Genomic DNA, 16577 nt, shown 5'->3' with positions numbered 1-16577 from the left:
AGAACGCTTTGGAAACATTCCCCCCAGGGACATAAATCCCATGAAAAACTCAAGAATTTTATACCATGACTTAAGGCTTCTTGGTATAACAAGAAGAGGGAGAATCTATTGTAAATTTTACAGCCTCTGCCCTGACTATAAAAATATATACTAAATGCAGAAAAATTTTGAAAAATACAGAAAACTGTAAAAGAGAAAATTAAGATTCCTCAAAATCCCACTACTTAGAGATAAACACTGTTTAACATGTTTATTTATTTTTGATTCATTCTTTCCTATCAATGTACATATGTGAGCATATTGAGACATACAAACACACGCACCCTTCTTTTATTCCTACAGGATGGTGTAATGTTTAGGGGTAGGCGCTCTGCAGTCAGACTGCTTGGATTCAATTTCCAGGCAGCTCTTGGATAAATTTAACAATTTCCCTCGTTCCTAAGCCTCAGTTTTCTCACCTGTAAATGGGCACAATAATAACACCAGCCTCTAGGACACTGAAAGAGCTAAAGGAGATAAGGTCTGTAAAGTCCTTGCTATGGCTCTGGGCACCAGTACTTCAATTTGCATAAATAGATATAGGTTATTTTTGTTATGCCATTTTGTTATATAGTTTCTGTCATCTTAGATTTTCTTCCCTTGTTTTCTGTCACTTTCAGTCTCTCCTGTGATTTGGAAGTTACACATTCTATTTTTATTTCTAGTGGCTATTTTTGAGTTGTATTTTAAAACTTTGCTCAGTCTATATTTCTCTAAATATTAAAGTCAGTCACTCATGCGAGGGCTTTAAGATACAAAACAGATGAACATAAGGGAAGGGAAGCAAAAATAATATAAAAACAGGGAGGGGGACAAAACATAAGAGACTCTTAAATATGGAGAACAAACTGAGGGTTACTGCAGGAGTTGTGGGAGGGGGATAGGCTAAATGGGTAAGGGGCATTAAGGAATCTATTCCTGAAATCATTGTCGCTCTATATGCTAGCTAACTTAGATGTAAATTAAAATACATAAGTAATTTAAAAATTTAAAAACATAAAAATAAATAAAAAACAAAGTCAAGAATGAAATGGTATTTTTTGACCTTCCCCCACCATGAAAGAAAGGACCACTGAATATCTGTGGCCCCCCAGGACATCTGGTTCATTACACGGATAGGTTTCCTGATTTTTTCTAGACTATTAACCCCATTGCAAGATGAGGACACTGAGACTTAGGGAGATTAAGTCACTTGCCCAAGGCCACATATTTTAGGGTATGGAGCTAGTTGTCAAACTCAATTCTTTCTGACTCCAAACCTATTAATTCTTGGCTTATGTCAAGAATTACTCTGGTCACTGAGTTTCTGTTTGAACACTACTGGGAAAAAAGGATTCATCACTTTCTAAATCAACCTAATCCACCTTGGGTGGTTATAAGTTTTCCTTGTATCCAGCTGGAATTTTGTCCTTCCAGTTTCCTCCCCTAGCATCGACTCCAATTTCCTATTACGCTAATATATTTTGAACAGTCAACCAAACATTCCTTGATTTTTATGTGCTTGGATTCAAAGCAAGTGCTATGTGGGCTTAAGACATGGTCTTTGTCCTTAAGTAGCCCTTCGGTGAAGTAAGACCAAAGTATATAAAGTAATTACAGGATAAAATGAAACTGTGAAGAATTAAGTAAAAATATACTGAATGAATTAACAGCTCACGAAAGTTCAACAAAAGGAGAAGAGAGCACAGGGGTACAATTTCCATGGAAAGTTTATCTTTACCTTATCTCTTACTCCATCTGAAATGATATAATTATAATCAAGAATTGGGGATTCAAAGTACATTATTAGAACTAAATGGTAATGCAATAGCAGAAGAAACTTCTGCAGGGGTCCTTGGATGTTTGATGTAAATGTAAAACAGATTCCACTAAAATAATAAATGTCAAATATAAAATCCATTGTTTCCAATTACTGCCACTTCACAGACTTTAACTACCTAATTTAGCCAAAGCATGAGGGGAAAATATTTTGCACTTGAAAATGTAAATGAAAACACTTTCCAGTGCAGCAACAATGCTGTATTATTGAGCTTGGCAGACCCCTGCTCCATCTCCTATGGTCCATTACCCTGGCCCAGCGCCTTGGAGCTTATCTGGGCTGCAAGACATTCTTTGCTTCAGACTCTGCCTCTTGATAAGGGTTATCACTTTGCTAGATGTAGAGAGCTCATATGTGCCAGCTTAGGGTTTTTACCAGAAATTCATGGCAAGGTAAGGGGCATGCTGATGGGGTTTTTCCAGAGCCTCATTCTTTTCTCTTTTACTGAAAAAATTGGGATATGTCATTTCCATCAAGCCTTTGCAAACCTCTTAGCAGAAAGACACAATGTTTCTGCTTATTCAGGATCCTTCTTGTACCAAATTTTAGGTTCTTTATGTGGCTTAGCTCAGAGAACAGACAGGTGACCCATGCTTCAGGGAGTTTATTTTAAGGAAATTAGAGCAGGATCAGCTTGAAGACAAGTTATGCTCTGTGTATCTCTCTCTTGGGCTAGGGGGGTCTTTGTGATTCATGGCTTCTGTCTGCACATGCTCTCGGTATTGACTGGCTTCCTATGTTCCCTCACAGTTTCTGCTTTCTTATAATGGCCTGCAGATGGCGTGGACTTGCCTTGGTCTTGGAGTCTACCTGATAATGCTAACCATCACTTACATGGTGCTAACTGTATGCTAGCCATCATTCCAAGTGCTTCCCACATTCATTTACTCTTTGAACTTTACACTAGGGCCACAGTGCAGGTTCTATTATCATTTCCATTTTTACAGATGAAGACACTGAGTGCAGAGAGATAACGTACCTTGGCCAAGATCACACAGAACTGCCAACTGGTATAAGGATCTAGGCTGACTAGATCCAATCTTCATTCCCTACTGTAATATGCCTACTAATGGTATTCTTTCAGTTTTAACTCCCATTCTTTCATTTTCTCAGTATTTCTAAATACACATTCTGCTATAGACTGAATATTCCTGTCCCCCCAAATTCATATTCTGAAATCTTACCACCCCAGGGTGATGGTGTTATGAGGTGAAGCCTTTGGGAGGTGATTAGGTCATGAAGGTAGAGATCTCATGATGGGATTAACACCCTTATTAGAGACCCCAGATAAATTTTTCCTCTTACACCATGTGAGGTTATAGTGAGAAGACAGTTGTCAATGAGGAAATGGGTCCTCACCAGAATCTGAGCAGTACCATGACCTTGGACTTCCCAGTCTCTGGAGTTGTGAGAAATAAATGTGTGTGGTTTTTTTTAATAGCCACTCAATCTATGCTATTTTGTTACAGCAGTCTGAACAGACTAAGACAAATTCCCAAGGGAAAGAATCTAATTGGTCAGTTCTTCATTCTGTGCCTGGTTGCATCATAATTTTCTGTCTCTGGTCCAATGAACGATATACATCTCACTAGGGCTAGGGGGATCATGTATCTTACAATGTGGCCACATTGGGTTTCCTGATCAAAGGGGTTCGAGAGAGGGCATCATTGCCCAGATCAGGCATGGAGGGGTAGGTCCTGTTAACTGAACTTTCATACCCATGAACACTATTTTTGACATGTAGGATTAAAATATTTACATGTATCCATAGGCTTCCCTCTTATAGTCACTGAGTCTGCTAACTTGGAGATCTGTCTGTCCAAATTTTGAAGTGTTCATCCACATTATTGTTATCTGGTTGAGATGAAGGCATATTGCAGCATGCCAGAAAGCATGTTACCTGCTGGTTTAATTTGCTCCCTGTGGAGCCTACTGCATTAGCACATCAAACACTACCTGCTCATAGGTGATGTGTAGGGTACAGAACAGCAATGAGAGCGTCTCTGCCATAAGGAATTTATAATCTTGAGGAGAAAAGTCTCGTGCACCGGCACACAGAACAAAACAAAGCCCTGTTGATGAAAGAAAAATTCCACCAATATTTATCAAGTACCATGCTGGGTGTTTTCACAGATGGTACCTTACTTGGTTTTCACCATCACTCTACGTGATATGTGACTTATGCCCATTTTTCAGATGAAGAAACCATGTGATGGTGATGTCGACTGTCCCAAGACACAGATGGCATGCAATAGGCATGGTCTCTTCAACTACAGATTGCCCTGACCATTGCAAAATGCTCAACATTTTTGTTCTGAGTGGCCCACTTCTAACTGGAATAAGTCACATGGGTTTTCAATTTATGTAACTGCCTCTGAGAACCTCCCGAAGATGGAACTGGTTTAGCAATATTTATTTCTGAGGACAATGAAAAGCAGAGATTTTGCTATGACAAAATTCTGAAAACCTTTGCCTTGGGTCTTGCTTTGCTTCCTAGACAAAAGCAGCAGTACTGGGCTGGAATTTGGTTCTCCCAGCTGGAGCCCAGGGGAGTGATGAGGTGAGGTCTAGCTAGATACAGAACCTATAGGAGAATGGATCTTGAGCTGAGACTGCCTTGCTCTCCCTCTCTTTAGCTTAGGTGCTAAACATGAACTTGAGTAAGTCTTGGGCTTGTATGATCCTTTCTCTGGTGTTTTGTGTAGTGATTAAGAGCTTGGACTTTGGTGAGAGGCAGACCTAGGTGTGGTCTTAACTTTGGCATTTATCACCTGTGTGACATGAGGCAAATTAAGTGCTATCCAGGAACCTCATGTGCCTAACATGTGCTTGCTAGACTATATCTATTATTAATTTCCTCGTTCTCATCATCTAGGCCCTAGTTTCTAGGAAAAGCATTTTTTTTCAATATATGAAATTTATTGTCAAATTGGTTTCCATACAACACCCAGTGCTCATCCCAAAAGGTGCCCTCCTCAATACCCATCACCCACCCTCCCCTCCCTCCCACCCCCCATCAACCCTCAGTTTGTTCTCAGTTTTTAAGAGTCTCTTATGCTTTGGCTCTCTCCCACTGTAACCTCTTTTTTTTTTTCCTTCCCCTCCCCCATGGGTTTCTGTTAAGTTTCTCAGGATCCACATAAGAGTGAAACCATATGGTATCTGTCTTTCTCTGTATGACTTATTTCACTTAGCATAACACTCTCCAGTTCCATCCACGTTGCTACAAAAGGCCATATTTCGTTCTTTCTCGTTGCCATGTAGTACTCCATTGTGTATATAAACCACAATTTCTTTATCCATTCATCAGTTGATGGGCATTTAGGCTCTTTCCATAATTTGGCTATTGTTGAGAGTGCTGTTATAAACATTGGGGTACAAGGGCCCCTATGCATCAGTACTCCTGTATCCCTTGGGTAAATTCCTAGCAGTGCTATTGCTGGGTCATAGGGTAGGTCTATTTTTAATTTTCTGAGGAACCTCCACACTGCTTTCCAGAAAAGCTTTTTTTAAAGTATTTTGTAATACTGGGCTTCTTTGGGATACTTTTTCCTTTTTTTTTTTTTCTCCATTTCTCTCTTTGAAAATGTTTATTTATTTATTTTGAGAGAGAGAGAACATGAGTGGAGGAGAGGCAGAGAGAGAGGGAGAAAGAGTATCCCAAGTAGGCTCTACACTGTTAGCACAGAGCCCAATGAGGAGCTCAATCTCATGAACTGTGAGATCATGACCTGAGCCAAAATCAAGAGTCAGACACTTAACCAACTGAGCCACCCAGGTGCCCCCAAGATTTATTTCTCTTTGGAAATTTGGCTCATGTGATTTCCTGGCAGGAGAGAAGCTTGTCCTTATGGCCAGGTGATAAAGAGACATGTGAAAACAATGATTTCAAGTGTCACCAGAGGATTAGAATTAGTTACCCATGGACGTGTCCTCACGCTCCTATGCAAACATACAATGAGTAGTGAGTAGGCCTCTTGTTCTCCTCCAAGGAAAACTGTACTTATCCTATTCTGCTTCTAAGAAATGTCCCCCCTGCCCCATCCTAATCATGTGGTTTGGATAGAAATGGACAAATTCTTTTTTTTTTTAATGTTTATTTTTGAAAGAGAGAGAGAGTGGGGGGGACAGGGGGACAGAGGATCCAACGTGGGTTCTGTGATGGCAGCAGAGAGCCCGATGTGGGGCTTGAACCCATAAACCATGAGATCATGACCTGAGCCAAAGTCAGACATTCAACTGACTGAGCCAACCAGGTGCCCTGGAAATGGCCATATTCTTATGGATCTCATCAACTTGGCCTCTATTCTTTGATTTAGGATAAACATATGATTTGTGCTTGGCCATTTGGAGCACTTTCCAGCTTTTAGAACTTGGGATGAGAGAAAGTGAGATGTACTGCCTGATCATGTTGGTGGCCATGTTTTCTGTTACATCGAAGAAGACTGTCTGAGAGAATTAAAAATATGTGCAGAGAGAAGCAGAGATGAGAGATAAAGAAAAAGTGTTTTGGCATCTTTTGGGGCCCTGGTTCCATTGTCCTTGAAACCACATGCCCTCAAACCTTCCTGTAGGAACATAGGTTAAACGTTTACACTGTTTAAAACTAGTTGAAATTAAGGTTCTGTCACTTGCAGCCTTTATTGTTAACTATTGCCAAATGATAGACTACTACAAAAATTGGTGACTGAAGACAACAATGCTCATTTATTATCTTATTACCCAGTTTCTGTGGGTCAGGAATTCAGGAGCAGATTTTCTGGGTGATTTTGGCTTGGGATTGATTTGTTCATTCAGATGTTGGTGGGCACTACAGTCACCCGAGGCCTGGAATGGGGCTGGAGGATCTGTGTCACATGGTGGCACATTGGTACTGGTTGTTGGTGGGAGGTTTCACTTACTCTTCACACAGACCTTTCCACAGAGCTGCTTGTGCTCATATGACATGACAGATGGCTTCCCCAAGAACAAGTAATCCAGGAGGCCAAGGTGGGAGAAGCAAATGTCTGTTATGACCTAGCCTTGGAAGTCACACATTGTCACTTCTCCAGTATTGTATTGTTCATATAGGTTAGCTCTGATTCAGTATGGGAGGGGACTATACAAGGACATGAATACTAAGAGGTGAAGATTATTGGAGGCTGTCTTGGAGGCTGGTTACGATGGAACCAAAAGAGTCCTGACTGGTACATTGTGGTGACAGATGTCTCTACCTCAAGGATAGATTTTATACCATATAGGTATTCTGATCACTATGGTAATCAATATTTGTTCATAAGGTAATTGCCATTATTTATCACCTATCATCTCTTTGGAGGTTAAATTCATATAATATAATTCTCTCTTTTCACCTCATATATAATATGCAAACGATTCATGAATAGAGTTCCCTTTTGTCCAAATAGATTTTTCATTGGTTAAGTTCCTTGGTTGTGCGTAGGCATGGAGGTGTGAGATGATGACATGAAGAAGTTAAGAACAAATTGCTAACCTCCAAGTTCTGCCATTTTCCCAGTTCAGAGGTTGTAGAATTAGGGTAAGAGGAATGGGTTTAAAACATCTGGTTTCTAGTTCTGAATTTGCCACATACTAACTGTGTGACCTTAGTCCCTTAAGCTCAATGAGTCTCTTTCCTCATGTTTAAAAAAGGGATCAATATTTTTATCTTATAGTGGACATAGGAGGATTCTGTGATATGGTGCTTTATAAACTATGAGATGCTACTTGTTGCTGCAGAAAGGTACCGTGGTATTGGCTTGGGAATCAGAAATCAGACTTGGGTCCTAGTTTAGCCACTTGTGGGCCACATAATTTTATGAGGAATTATTTATCCCCCCTGAGTTTGGATCTCCTCCTCTGTAACACCAATTTGATAATAATAATCATAGTTTCATGCAGATATGGAGTTCAGATGAAATGCTGTCTGTAAAAGTTTGGAACACAACTTTGCTATGATTATGTCTATTAGAGAAGGGTTGGAACCAAATTTACTGTATCTTTTATATCAAAGTAGACATGACCAAGTAATTTTATTTAATGAATAAATATGTATTGAAGATAAGTATATGGCAGATGTGAGCTAAGTGCTATGGATACAACAACAAACAGGACAGACGCTATCCCTGTCCTCTCAGAGCTTAGAGTTGATGAAGGAATGATAAACAGGCCAGATATTACAAAGCCCTGTGATAAATGGTATGGATGGGCATGTGGGTGCTATGGGAGCATGTAGGAGTGTTGCCTCACACAGGCTTGCAGGGTCATGGAAGGCTTTCATGAGGAAATAAGGTCTAAAGTAAGATCTGAAAGTTGAATTGGAATTAGGTTAAAGGAAGTGGGTGAGAGTTAAAGGGAGGAGCATCCCAGATGGAGGAAAGAGCCTACCCAAAGAATGAGAGGTAAGAGAACACAGGATGGTCAAAAATTATTCACTGTGGCCGGAGCCGTGAGACAGAGGTGGAGCCCTTTGTGAACTAGGGTTGAAGAGATGCCCGATCGTAGAGAACTCTCTGGTAGGCATGCTAAAGCTCTGTCCTGGATTTTGTCTTGAGGGCAATGAGGATTCCCTGAAGGAGTTCAAAGCAAGAAAGAGACAAATTAGATTTGCATTTTAGGAAAATCACCCACTCCATATTTTTCAAAGAGGCTGCTAGTAGCATTTTGGGTGGAACAATTCTCTACTATGGAGATCATTCCAGCTGTGGTTGCAGATTACTGGCTTCCCAAAGATACCCATGTGCTAATTCCCAGAACTTATGAACAGGTTATAGCACATGGCAAAAGGGACTTTATGGATAGTATTAAAGTTATGGGTTTTAAAATAAGGAGGCTATCCTGGGTTACCTAGATTGGGCGGGCCCCATCTGATCACATGGGCCCTTAGAAGGGAAGAGGAAGACAGAAGAATCAGGGAAAGATGTGGTAGGAGACGCAAGGCATGAAAAGTATTCAATCCACCATTACTTTCTTTGAAGATGAAGGGAGAAATGAACCAAGAAGTATGGGAGACCCTAAAAGCTTGAATGATCTCTGCTGATAGCCAGCAAGGAAACTGCCACTTCAGTTCTACAATCCCACGGAACTGAATTCTGCCAACAACTTTACTGAGCTTGGAAGAGGAGCTCGCTTCCATTAAGGAGTGCAGCCCTTCCGAAACCTTGATTTGAGCCCAGTTAGACCTCTGTCAGACTTCTGACCTACATAACTTTTGCAGTAATAAATGGATGTTGCTTTAAGCTGCTGAATCTGTGGTACTTCACTACCCGAGCAGTAGGAAATGAGAACACTAGATAATGCAGCCTCCCTGGCTCCTATTCCTTTAATGACAGCATGGCCCCCCACCCCCTGCCCCCAGTTATGTGACAATCCCAATGGCTCTCACACATTTCCAAGTGTCTGCTGCTGCTGGGGGCAAGGGTGGGGGTAGAGCAGTTTGCCCCTGGTTGAGAATCACTGCACTGGAGAACTGTGGATAGGAAGAAGTCTGTGTGGAAGGCAGAGGAACCAGTTAAGAGGTTGTTGTGAAATTTAAGCTGAGCAATGAAATGGCCTAAAGGAACATAGTGGGAACATTCATGGGAATAGGGAAGGGGATGACTTTAAGAGATAATTAGGAAACAGAACCAACAGTGGTGGTTTGATTAGCATTGTGGGTGAGCGATCTCCTCTGTCCCCAGCCTCCCCCACCACCACCCTTCCACCCCCACCAGCACCACACACATCTAAAAGCAAAGAGCATTTTTGTAGGAACCTGACTTCCCCTCCAGTGAGCAAGAGGACACACTCTTGGAGCCATCAGCAATTTGTACCAGGATCAGCCAAGGAAGGGAAATGACAGCGGAGCTATTGCAAACCCAAAAGGCCCCTTATGGCCAGAGGCACCCAGTTGGTGAAGCCCAGTAATTGCTTGAACACTTTTCAGCTACTCCATGCTGCAATTGACGACAGGAAATGAGGAGAGATTTTATACTTCCCAACAGAAGCAAGTCGGGCGATCCAAATGGCTGGAATGTAGTTCGAATCAGGGTGTTTGGCTGAGCTGACCCAACTCCTGTGTGCAGTTTGAAAGCATTTTGCCCTGGAGATTTTTATTTATACTTTGTCCATAAGAACCTGTGCCCCTTACTTACAGCCATGGACCCAAGTGCTTGTACTAAATCCCTTTTGTGTGAAATACTTGGTGCGGTTTCTGCCTTCCTGACCAGACCCCAAGGCAGGGCACATACCACACCACACACACAAGCCTATTTCAACAGTGAGTTTGTTCTCACTCTGAGATGTCACAGCCCACTGGCTTCCCAGCCCTCCTCTGGTTTGTGCTGAATTCCCCAGCCTAGTGACTGGGAGGGCCAACACTGCATCATTAACCCCTAATCCTGGGAAGATGAACACAACAGAGCATGTAACCAGTTACCCAAAACAAATGCAAGTGTCATAGGAACCTTTTAAAGTTGGTTCTCAGTGGGAAATGAAAATTCTCCCTGCGTTTGCATTTTCCTTACGTTCTTGAAAACAGCCACGGTGACATGAATGAAACATCAAGTCAAAAAATAATGATTCAACATAATTCATAGGTCATAGCAGAGAAGCTGAGTTTTTTTGTGCTCTTTTATGCATAGGGATTGATGAATCCCTCAGGTATTCCTGACGTCGGCACTTTAGGTAAAGTGTTCAGCCTGTAATATTAAGACTAATTGGCCAATATGTAATTCACACATGAAGGTTTTGCCTTTCAAAGTCCAATGAAAGTTGACCATACACTCTTATCCCCAGTGGAACTGAAGTGGGTCATGTCACGGTGTAGGTCGGCTCTGTGTCTGCTTAAGCAAAGCATTTCCCCCTTTCTGCCTCTTGATGAAAGTCCATTTAAGTGGAATCAGTTCTGTTTCTTAAAGACAAAGTTATCTCATTTTCAAATAATAATAACAATGTTAAGTTTCAGCCCCAAAGCAGGAAAACCCAGGGCTGATGCTTCTCATTGCTCTACACTTACCTTGCTTCTGAGTCATTTTCAGTTCCAAGAGATCCTCTTTGTTCTCTGCCCAGACACTGAGAAAAAGCCAAGGACAGAAAGCAGGCCTCGCTGTCAAACGTTTTCGGTGTCATTTTCCTAATGCTGACTACGTATCAGGATGTGTGGTTTTATAATTATAGCTGTTTATTTGATTTGGATAGGCAAATTGGCTTGGGAGTGAAAGGGATGTTTTATGTCAAGATGCTCTAACTTTGGTTGGCAATTATCTTCTGAATATTTAGGAATGGTGACAGCCGTCTCTCTCCATTCTTGAATATATTTCTGGCATTGTTGGGGCTTCAGTCCCAGGAAGGGAGGAAGAAGGCTCCTATACAAGAGGAGATAGCTAATAAAACTATAGTGGTGGGATTTTTTTTCTATAAAAGAAAATCCATAAGTGACAAAATATCTCACCAAGTCATTTTTCCTCCCCAGTGTCTTGGCATTGTGCGCGTGCTTGGCACATGCACAAATTAAGTTTACAGATTCTGTAAAGCAATTCATCCTGCTCTGAATCTAATGCCAGTAATTTTTCAAGGAAGTCAGCAAAATGTAGCCCAAGAAGGAAAACACTGCCATTATTTTTTAAGAACTCTATTGTTTTTATTCAATCTGCTACTGAACTATGACTAAATCATTTACTCTTCGTATTTAATTTTTAATTTTGCGATATTCTCACCCCAAATGAGGTCAAGTCCTAAATCCTTGTATCCTAACATCCCAGCTGTACAGTCATATAAGAGGTTTGTTTCAGTAAAAATGATTACTGGTGTCTATAATAGAATTGTAATAACTCAATACTGTTTTATAAATTTTTGATTCACTCTGCATTTTTTATTTGACAGCTTGCCAAGTTCCAGTTTTTATCTGATCATCTTTGCATCAATAATACATGAAGCTGAGATCTTCTGAAAAGAGGATACTATTCTCCCCCCTCACTGAATGCTTTGCTTTTGCCAGCACCAACATTGATTTGGATTTAATAATCTGTAGTCCTTTTGGTTTGATCACACTTCTCAGGAAACCCCAAAAAGAGCCATGGCCACATATCCACCAACATGGAATCAATTGCTCCTTCTTAATAAATGCAATCATTGAACACCTGATCCATACATTGCTTGTTACGTGTAATTGATTAAAGTTTCGACATAGTTAAGATTTTAGTGGCCCCAGGTTTTCCATATTCAGATCCTCTCAACCAAAAAAATGACAATCAACAAAACCTATGCCGTAGAAGGATGATGTTTCTGATTGTAATTCCTTGTCACCTCCATCATCACACATTTCGTCATACTCTGCTCTTAAACGATGGTAGCAGTTCTGCTGCTCTCAGGCTGCTCTCGCTCCAGCTGTTCACGTTAAAGACCACTGTGTGAGTAACAGGTCTACCCATCACCCACCTCCAAGATTGTTATAAATAATCAGTATCAGGAAAAGGAACTGACTAGGACTGAGAGCACCACATCTTCATCTATTGTCTTATTTTCCACCTCTAAGGAATGCAGCCAAGGGCCTTTTACAATTCATCATTCCCATCTCAAATAAACAATGAAATGCTGGTGAGTAAGAGAATTGCTCACCCAATGGTTGTCAAGCGATTAAATCAGAATCTCTGGGGGGTGCATTGTGGGCATTTGGTATTTTTAAAAGCTCCTCAGGTCATTTCGATGCGTAGCCAAGGTCGAGGCTCAGGGTGCCCCAACCTGAAACCTTGCCACTCTGTGTAGCTGGGTGCCAGCCTCATGGGCTTGTTAGAAATTCAGAAATGTACTGAATCAGCTAGATCTGTTGCACCCGGTCTACTGAACAGAATCTGTGTATTAGCAAAATCTTCAGGTGATTTGCAGGCACGCTGAAGTTGGAGAAAAACTGACCTAAACTGCTATTATTGTAAGAGACATCCCTAAATTAGGTAAGCCGATTGCTGAACAGATTGGCCTCTCTCGGTGTTTCTGGAGGAAGTGGGGTGTAACCGTGGGGTCTATTGTCAGGCAGTTCTGGGTTTGTACCCTGGTTATGTCAGTCAGTAGCTGTGTGACTTCGGGAAAGTCTCTCTAAGCTTAAGTGTGCTCACCTGTGTAATGATACTAATAATAGTACCCACCTCTCTCGGGTTATTGGGAAAATGAATTGACAGATTTCATGTAAAGTGCTTGAGACAATGCCAGGTGCACTGTAAACAAGCAATATTTTTAATATTAGTTAGTTAGTTAGTTAGTTATTAGTTAGTTAATACTAACATTGATAAAGTTATACTCTTCAGACACTGCAATTTCTCGGATGTTTAAACGCAGATAATAGTTCTTGTTTATTTATCTGTTTACCCTCAAAGCCAAGTGAGGCTTTTATGAAGGTCAGCCCTAATGTCCACCCTTGCATTTTCAGCTCACACTTGATCCCATTCATCATTTACAGGAGGGACAACAAGAAGGTTAATGGATGCCTAGAACAACAGTGCAGTGGTGAGCTCAACCAGAATGCCTTTCCTAATGCCTGAGTCTGGGTGACTTCAGCTTAATTTTCTTTGGAAGCCATTGCCATTGTATGTAAAAGGACTCACAAAGCAGGCTTCCATGTGGGGCTAACTCTGTTCACCTACATTTGGCCTGATTTGGAGAGCTTTCTTGGCTTTTTCCCATCCAATCCAAACAGGGATGGGAGATTTTATTAAAATGACTTGGGCCCAGCCTGCTCTGTGTTCTGAACCATTGAAGAGAGCCAAAAATGTCCCCTGGTGTCCATAGAAACATTGTTCTTATTTTTCAAAATTAATCCTGCTGAATTTGCGAGGCTGCCTCACCTCCATCAGAGCTGCAGACGGCCAGGACAAAGAGCTGTTTTGATGTTCCCAGCTGGGAACCCTGCCCTCAGCAAATACAGTTGATATAAATAAATGGTCTCTTGCCTGCCTACATTCATGCCCATCTGTTTGGAGGGCGTGGTGCCCAATCAAAAGTTGCCTAGACGCTCACCATGGGCACCGGTGCCAAGGAAGGACGATTTCATGGCAGCCTGCCTAATGCTGTGAGTGCCATCTTTCCAGTAGTGGGTTCTCATGCTGGACCAGAATGGGAGCACTGGCACCACATGTTTCCTTACTGTTGATCGCACCTGTTGACAAGGTGGTGCCAAACTAAAAAAAGAGGGAGAGAAAGAAAACTGCTGTGTAGGAACATCGTTGGGCTCCCAGGGCCTGGCACATCCACTAAGACAGATTCTAATTAAGTAGAGAAAGTCTCTGCCCATGGATGTTCTGATGAGGCACGAGATTGGCAAGTCAAACTTTACTTGGCTCTATCACAGGGGCAGAGGGCTAGCTGCTCCCAGCTGGCAGTCTGCCCCTGTCTAATATAGGAAATATAATAGAATGCTGGTCTTTGTGATGACATCAGGAGCCAGACAAACCGGGGGAATGAATCATGCTGAGCCCAGCCCACCATCCCCTTGCTCCCAATTTTCACCCACCCACAGGCAATGATAGACCTGATGAACACAACTTACACACCGTAAAAACCTAGGAGCTGATTTTATTTTGCGTTGGCTGAGCTTGAGAAAGGAAACGAAGCCAGCCAGGAGAATGCAGGATGTGGGGACATTTTCATGCTGATAAAGGTAAATAAATTCCCAGAGTTTGTTAAGCGTGATTGCTAATAAATGCACGTACTCAGGTCAACAGGGGACCACAAAGGGGACCAGGAGAGAATCCTCACAGCAAAAGTGAGGAAATTACTAATCCCAGCATTCTCTGTGGACCTCTAAAGGGCTAAAAACAGTGGTTCTCAACCACAGAATATTGTGGAGATGCAGAGTGAGTAATCTTTATTGATGAGAAATTCAGGCACACTACCTTGTCCTGTGGAAGAAAAATAGGTCGAGAAACTGCTGGCTGAGAGAATCAAAGCAACATGCCTTATTTACACTTAAAAGGGCATTTGTTAGTTCAATATTTGGTTTTGATCCGAAATTTGCATCGTCTTATTTAAACAGGAAGTCTATCAGTTAGACTTGTGGATAAATCTTGAGGTAAGTTGACAAAGGTCCTCCAAGATGTCCATGTGCTAATCCCCAGAACCTGGAAATATGTTACCCGATAGGACAAAAAGGACCTAGCAGGTGTGATTAATTTAAATATCTTGAAATGTGGGAGATTATTTTGGATTATCTGAATGGGTCTGATGTAATCACAAGGGTCCTTATTAGAGCAGAAGGCAGTGTGAAGAGGGCAGCAGAGACTGGGTGATGTGTTTTGAAGATGAAAGAAGGGGCCCAAAGCCAAGGAATACACACAGCCATCAGATGCTGAAAAAGGCAGGGAAACCAGTTCACTCCTCAGAAATTCCAGAAGGAACCAGCTTTGTATATACCTCTATTTTAGCCCAGTAAGACTGATTTTGGAGTGCTTACAATTCCTTCAGAATTGTAAGAGAATAAATGTGTTTTGGTTTAAGCCAATAAGTTGTGTAACTTGTTACAGCAGAATTAGGAAACTAATGCAATCCTTAGCCCTGTGTAGCCGACTCAGGGTGGCCCAAACTGGAGGGCCCCAGGCAACACAGAGCTTGGAGTAACACAGTCTTATCAGCTGCTCTGATAGAACCAACTAATTCAATTCATTGTTTTTCTCCCCAACTCACTGGCCTTTTCTTCCCCCATCATGAATACAAAAGACTGCAATCAAATCCAATGTTTTTGTTTATCCTTATTGGCATTGCACAAGCCTAAGGTTAAAAGAAACAGTTCTCAGGGGCGCCTGGGTGGCGCAGTCGGTTAAGCGTCCGACTTCAGCCAGGTCACGATCTCGCGGTCCGTGAGTTCGAGCCCCACGTCAGGCTCTGGGCTGATGGCTCAGAGCCTGGAGCCTGTTTCCGATTCTGTGTCTCCCTCTCTCTCTGCCCCTCCCCCGTTCATGCTCTGTCTCTCTCTGTCCCCAAAAAAATAAACGTTGAAAAAAAAATTAAAAAAAAAAAGAAACAGTTCTCCATCAGGTCTTGGGTCACACCCTTAAATTCACAACATTTCGCCTACCAGGCGAGAATATCACTCAAATTAACAGAAGCACAGGCAATGCCAGCTCTAATTGCAAGCATTCAGATCCCAAAGGCTGGGAACAGTTTTAGAGCCTCAGTTTAGATTTATGTTTGACTGATGTTGTATCCCTACTATGTGCCAGGTACGAACCATTGTATGTTGACATTTGGAATAGATCCCCAAGCAACACGATGGGTTAACTTTGCAATTACTGGATACACATGCAGTGTGAAATAGTCATTATTATTAGAAGTTAATAGGTGACTTATTCCTCTCAGCAACTGACCTAACAGTGTAGGGCACCTGCTGTCACTGAATGTTAGCAGCAGGTACCTGTCCGTATACCAGTCCATCATTCCATCTCAGTGTAGCAGTGTGTCAAACACAGGGAGTTGGGACATTGAGGCTTTTCTTTCCAGGAAGCAACTTTATTCGTGCCAGCACGGGCTCAGTGGGCTAAGACCCCAAAAGGCTGAGCCCCGAGCATAGCGGGGGGGGGGGGCTGCCTTTTGTACAATTTTGCTCCTTTGTCTCCCATATATGGTAACATACATCTGAATGAGTGGTCTACATTGCAGAGTTGTGAGGAAGGTCACACACTTGCACATAGCCAGGTTGCCTTCCCTTGTCTTGAGGTTTTTACCACATTCCTTAGGGAGAAGCTCTACCACATTCCCC

At 41.9% G+C, this 16577-nt stretch overlaps 1 long non-coding RNA gene across 1 annotated transcript in view; it reads left to right on the top strand.

Moving 5' to 3' along the window:
- LOC113602879 (uncharacterized) overlaps window positions 1–12251 on the top strand; it is a 42167-nt gene extending 29916 nt beyond the window's left edge. Inside the window, exon 3 of the long non-coding RNA XR_003424409.2 lies at window positions 11717–12251. This is a non-coding gene — a long non-coding RNA (uncharacterized LOC113602879). The remainder of the gene's footprint in view (window positions 1–11716) is intronic.
- The last annotated feature ends 4326 nt before the right edge of the window (window positions 12252–16577 follow it).

The sequence above is a fragment of the Acinonyx jubatus genome, chromosome B4 (assembly GCF_027475565.1).
Source record: "Acinonyx jubatus isolate Ajub_Pintada_27869175 chromosome B4, VMU_Ajub_asm_v1.0, whole genome shotgun sequence".
Taxonomy (NCBI): domain Eukaryota; kingdom Metazoa; phylum Chordata; class Mammalia; order Carnivora; family Felidae; genus Acinonyx; species Acinonyx jubatus.
This window is presented reverse-complemented; position numbering and strand designations above follow the sequence as displayed.